Below are 6,893 nucleotides of genomic sequence, written 5' to 3'. Positions count from 1 at the left end.
TTGGAGACAGAGTTTCTGGAACTCACGCTGTAGACCAGGCTGGCCTCGAACTCAGAAATCTGCCTGCCTCTGCCTCCCAAGTGCTGGGATTAAAGGCGTACACCACCACTGCCCATCTGTTTTTATTTTTCGAGACAGGGTTTCTCTGTGTAGCCCTTCAGTAGGCTGGCCTCAAATTTGGAGATTTCCTTGCTGTTGCCTCCTGAGTGCTGGGACTAAAGGTATGTACCATCACCACCTGGCTAGATTTCTTTTTAACATATCATCTATGGGCTAGGAGGCTGGGAGTATAATTCTTGCTCATAGTGTGTAACTAGCATGGATGAAACCCTGGGTTCCATCGCCAACACTGAGTAAACTATACATATAGACATAGAGATAAATGCCTGTTGTCTCAGACATAAAAATGCAGAGGCATGAAGATCCATAGTGCAAAGTCATCCTCAGCTACAGAGTGAATTTGAGGCCATCTGGGCTAGATGAGACTGCTTCACAGGGTAAGAAAAGAGTAAAGTGCCAGGCAATGGTGGCACACACCTTTAATCCCAGCACTTGGGAGGCAGAGGCAGGCAGATTTCCGAGTTCGAGGCCAGCCTGGTCTACAGAGTGAGTTCCAAGACAGCCAGGGCTGTACAGAGAAACCCTGTCTTGAAGAAAAAAAAAAAAAGATAGAAAGAAAAAGAAAGAAAATAAAAGAAGAGAGAGAAAAATGGGTGGGAGGAGGGAGGTGGTGATAAACAAGAGACCAGGCTGCCTGGCTATTGAGTGGGCAACTCTGCCAAACATTCAACCTGGATCAACAAATTGGGTCTTTTCCATTCCAGATAGGTACGTACCAGGAAAATCATGAACAAGAGTCCAAATATATACAAAAGCTGGACCAGGTATAAGCCAGACTTCATTAACACACAAGTATGCTGGATCCAACATTGTCTTGTTTTCTCCATCTGTAAAACAGAAGAAGTAACTTTTACTAGGAACCCTCAGCACCAAGCCAGCTGACAGCTTTCTAAATCTTATTGTTAAGGAGTAGACAAGTGGGGTCTGGACATCTTCATTGTTCTGGTTAGTTTTGTCAACTTGAAACAAACTTGAGTCACCATGGAAAAGGGAATCTCAGTTGACAAACTGCCTCTATTAGACTTAACTGTGGTCATGTGTATGAATGACTGCCTTGACTAATGATTGATGTGGGACTGCCCACTGTGGGCAGCATAATCCCTATGCAGATGGGCCTCAGCTGAGTAAGAAAGCTAGCAGAGAATAAACCAGTGAGCAAAGCAGTAAGCAGCACTTCTCCATGGTTTCTGCTTCTAGGTTCCTGAACTGACTTCATTCAATGATGGAAGTGAAAGCTGAAATAAAATCTTTCCTCCCCAAGTTGCTTTTGGTCTATCACAGCTACAGAAAAGTAATAAAAAGTTTCCTTTTTCACTCAAATTTTTAATTTTTTGGTTCTATTTATCTAGTTATTGAGAAAAGGTTTCTCTGTGTAGCCCCTCTTGCCCTGGAAATTGCTCTGTAGACCACAATGTCCTGGAATTCACAGAGATTCACCTGGCTCTGCCTCCCTTGTTGGGATTAAAGACATGTGCCACCACTTCCAAGGTAAATTGTTTTTGGTTTGTTTTTTCGGTTATTTTTTATTTCTATTAACAGCATACACTGTTAAATCTCCCAGCACTCGAGAGGCAATCAGATATTTGTGAGTTTGCCTGTGTGTGCATAGGTGCACATGAGTGCAGGTGCCCACATAGGCAAGAAAAGTTGGTTCTTACTGCAGCTGGAATTATAGACAATTGTCAGCCACCTGATGTGATCACTGGGAACTGAACCCTGATTCTCTGCAAGAGCAGTGAGTTTTTGGGTATTTTGTTTTTTGTTATTGTCTGTTTTGGGTGGGAGGTTGTTGTTGTTGTTTCTTTTTCCAAGGCACGGTTTCTTTGCATAGCCCTGGCTGTCCTGGAACTCGCTCATTAGACAAGACTGGCCTCACTCTGTATACCAGGCTGGCTGGAACTCAGAGCTCCACCTTCCTCTGCCTCCCAAGTGCTGGAACTGAAGGCATTCATCACCACATTGGCTGGGGGTTTTAGAGTCAGGATCCCATTATACAGTCCTGGCTGTCCTGGAACTGTCCATGTAGACCTAACCTCAATCTCAGAGATCATCAGCCTCCATCTGCTCCCAACTGCTGGGATTAGAGGTATGCACCACTACTGCCTGGCTCACCTTGAAAAAAATGTTTAAAGATTTATTTATTAAATATGTTAATACGCTGTCAATTTCAGACACACCAGAAGAGGGCATCCAATTCCATTACAGATGGCTGTAAGCCACCATGTGATTGCTGGGAATTGAACTCAGGACCTCTGGAAGAGCAGTCTGCGCTCTTTAACTGCTGAGCCATCTCTCCTTGAAAAAAAAAATTTTTTTTTTCTTTTTGGTTTTTCGAGACAGGGTTTCTCTGTGTAGCTCTGGCTGTCCTGGAACTCACTTTGTAGACCAGGCTGGCTTCGAACTTAGAAATCCGCCTCCCTCTGCCTCCCAAGTGCTGGGATTAAAGGTGTGTGCCACCACGCCCTGCAAAAATTTTTTTTAAGATTTATTATGTATACAGCGTTCTGCTTGCATGTATCCTGCAGGCCAGAAGAGGGCATCAGATCCCATTACAGATGTGAGACACCATGTGGTTGCTGGGAACTGAACTTGGGACCTCCAGAAGAGCAGACAGTGCTCTTAACTGTTGAGCCATCTCTCCAGCAGTTAAATAAATACTTTTTATTACATTTATGTGTGTGTGCACGCATGTACGTACACATGCATGTATGAGAGGGCCATGATGCTCATGTTGAGTTCAGAGAAATTAGCAGAAGCCAGTTTTCTCCCACCCTGTGAGTCCCAGGTTGGCAGGGTTGGCAGCAGGTGCCCTTATCTGCTGAGCAGTACTTACTTAACTTTGAAGATAGTGTCTCAAGTAGCCCAGGTCGAGCTGGGGTTCTTAAGGAGCTGAGGATGGCCTTGAACTCCTGATCCTCTTTCCTCAAATTCTGAAGTACTAAGATGACAGGTATGAGCCACCATGCCTCACTGAGGTCACCTTCTGACCATCCCATTATGCTACTACCTACTTATGGGATGGCCATAACTAGAATGATCTATCAACCAGCACAGGGGTTTGTTCCTGGTTGGTTTTAGAGAAAGGCTCCTCACTATCTTTAGGCTGAACTCAAACTCATGACCCTGTCTCAGCCTTCTCATGCTGGGTTACACTGCCGAGTCCTACCACGACCACATGGAAACTTTCATGGATTCTCATGCTCATGGTAAGCAGACCCTGGAGTGTGACCCCGATGTGATGGAACCTGCCAGCAATACGGTCTACCCTTATTCTCTCTCTGGTCTCCTCTGCCTTTCCATGTACATTTTCTGTCCTTTCTTCCCATAGCCTCACTCTGCTTTGGGGAGGAAAAAGAACGTTTAACATAGTGAAGATCAGGGGATAATTTAGGGGAGTCCATGTTTTCCTTCTACTGGACTTCACCATCTGGGAATCCAAATTAGGTCGATAGGCTCGGTGTGGTGGTAAGTGTCTTCATCCACTGGGCCTTTTGCCTGAACCCATTTTTTGTTAGTTTGAGATGGAGTCTTGTATAGCCCAGAATGGCAGTGAATAATTAGCCAGAGATGACCTTGAACTTCTGACCTCTTAAATGCTGAGATTATAGATGCACACCACCAGCCCTAGTTTATTCAGTTCTGAGAATCAAACCTTCAGCTTCCTGCATGCTAGGTCACTGAACCACAGCCTCTGTCACCCAGGTGAAGTACCCAGTGTGAAGCCTGGTGGGTGGGGCCTGGGAGACTCAGTTAAATAGGTTATGTAACCCTGAGCTAATACAACCTGAAACCATGACTCAACAAAGCCACTGACAGGGCTGGAGAGATGACTCAGTGGTTAAAAGCACTGGCTGCTCTTCTAAAAGTCCTGAATTCAATTACCAGCACCCATGTGGAAACTTCCAATTTTTTTCTTTTAAATGTTAATACATTTCTTCTTTTAGTGTGTCTGTATGTGTGTGTGAACGAGTGTATATGTTTGTGTCCTGCCTATGGTCCTAGAGGATCTGATGCCTTGTTCTGGTGTGCAGATTAACATGCAGACAAAACACTCATATACAAAATAAATAAATCTTGAGCCAGGCAGTAATAGTGTATGCCTTTATTCCCAGCACTTGGGAGGCAGAGGCAGGGGGATCTCTGAGTTCAAAGCCAGCCTGGTCTACAGAGTNGATGGTTGTGAGCCACCATGTGGTTGCTGGGATTTGAACTCTGGACCTTCAGAAGAGCAGTCGGGTGCTCTTACCCACTGAGCCATCTCACCAGCCCCCGTAACCTCACTATTGTTGGGGACAGATTACAAGATTTCAGGGACTTACTGGTTACTAGCCTAGATCTAGGCTCAGATAGATCTTCTTTCAAGAAATAAAGTAGAGTGACAGCAGAAAACCCGATGTCCTCCACTGACCTCTACCAGTGTCCATACACCACACATAATCTCTCTCTCTCTCACACACACACACCTCAAGGCTCCAGACTCTGGCCCTTTCTATATCTCCTTACTTCACTTCCCACATCAGAGAGCTCAGGCCTGATGGAGCATGCTCTGTTGCCTCTAGTCCCACCAGTGGAGGGTACTAATTTTTCCATCTACTGGCTTCTAGCCCATCCTGCTGGCTTTCTCTACTCCTGTTGGATGATTTATTGGATATTATTAATGTTGTTGCTGTTATTTTGATACTGTGTTTATGTAGACCTGGCTAGCTTAAAACTTACTATTTAGACCACACTGGCCCCAAACTCACAGTGATCCACCTGCCTCTGCTTCCTGAGTGCTGAGATTAAAGGTGTACATCACCACACACCCGGTCTTTTCTAGGTGAAATATAAAGACAGACCTGGTCTTCCCCAGGACAGAACACCAATGACAGACCACAGTATAGTTTGGCTGAAGTCCCAGTTGAGAAATCAAGTTGATTGGACTCATATAGTGTAGGTGAAGAGTTACTTAAAGGAATGTGACTCCCCAACAGTCCCATCAGGGATGACAACCACTTCATAACTGCATAGACAGAGCCTTACCTCAGTTACCCTCCCTCAGCCTGTATCTCCTAGCACCTCCCCAGACTCGGAACCCATATGCAGCTGGGACAGAATTACATACGGCTAGCTGGCAGGTCCAGGGAAAGAGAGAGTGGATGAAATCTCATGGAAGGAACCAATGACTCTCTTCAGCACCGCCTGTGGGAGCAAAGGAAAGTGGGTTGTAAGCAGTCACAGCTGCTGTGGCTCCCTCAATCTCTTCTCTCCTGCTTCTCTTCCTCTCCTTCCTCTTTTCCTCCTCCTCCTTCTCTTCTTCCCCCCTTAGCTGCTCTTCCTCTTTGAGACAGGGTCTCTTTACATAGCCCTGGCTGTCCTGGAACCCACTCTGTAGATCATGCTGGCCTAGAGCTCACAGAGATCAACCTGCCTCTGCCTCCCAAGTGTTGGGATTAAAGGCATGCACCACCACACCTGGCTTCTTTTTTGGAGGAAGATGTGTTGTTGTTGTTTTGGTGTGGTTTGTTTTGGCCTTTGAATCAAGATTTCTCTGTATAGCCCTGGCTGGCCTCAAACTCAGATTTGTGCTGAAACTAAAGTTGTGTGCCACCACCACCCAGCAAGGAGCGCGTTTTGAAAGAGATTTGCATCATCCATAAAGCAGACCAGGCTCTCAGTCAAGGCCTTAAAGCAGACCAGGCTCTGCCTTGACTTCTCACAGGAATAAGCTACCATGAATAAACAAAGTACAGTTATCCATACAGTGGAGTTTGGTCCACCCTTCCTCAGAAGAGAGGAAGTTCTGACATCCCACGAAGGCCTGAGATGTCCCTCAGTGAAAAATCTGCCTAGCATGTTTGAAGCCCTGGGTTCAAATCTAAGTATAAACAAAACAGAAATGTCCTCTATAGTCTCCTGTGTTGAACATTTTGTCCCACCTGGTGCAAGTTTTAGGCGGTTGTGAAAACTTTTGAGGTGGAACCCAGCTGGCTGTTGGTGTTGGCTGGTCTCACCTCAACTTGACACATAAACTAAACTTACCTGGAAGGAAGGACTCATAATCAAGGAATACCTCCAAAAGACCTAGCTGTAGGCCAGGCAGTGGTGGTGCACGTCTTTAATCCCGGCACTTGGGAGGCAGAGCCAGGCGGATTTCTGAGTTCGAGGCCAGGCTGGTCTACAGAGTGAGTTCCAGGACAGACAGGGCGATACAGAGAAATCCTGTCTTGAAAAACTGGAGAAAAAAAACTGACTGTAGAACATTTTCATAATTAGTTATTGATGGGGGAAGGCCCATTCCACTGTGGGTGGAATCATCCCTGGACTGGTGGTCCTGGGTTCTATAAGGAAGCAGGGTGAAGCCATGGGGAGCGAGTCAGTAAGCAGCATGCCATCACGGCCTCTACTTCAGCTACTGCTTTCCAGTTCCTGCCCTAGTTTGAGTTCCTGTCCTAGCTTCCTTCGATGATGAACTACCATCTGGAATTGTAAGCCAAATAAACCCTTTCTTCTCAACTTGTTTTTGCTCATGGTGTCTCCTCAGAGTAATAAAAACCCTAAGACAGCTAGACAGTGGTGGTGCCTACCTTTAATCCCAGCACTCAGGAGGCAGAGGCAGGCGGATATATCTGATCTACAGAGTGAGTTCCAGGGTATCCAGGATTAGAGAAACCTTGTTTTGAGAAATAGAAAGAGAGAAAGAAAGAGGGAAAGAAAGAAAGAAAGAAAGAAAGAAAGAAAGAAAGAAAGAAAGAAAGAAAGAAAGAAAGAAAGAAAGAAAGAAAGAAAGAAAG

This window comes from Mus pahari, chromosome 10 (genome assembly GCF_900095145.1).
Source record: "Mus pahari chromosome 10, PAHARI_EIJ_v1.1, whole genome shotgun sequence".
Lineage (NCBI taxonomy): Eukaryota > Metazoa > Chordata > Mammalia > Rodentia > Muridae > Mus > Mus pahari.
Note: the sequence above shows the minus strand (reverse complement) of the source record.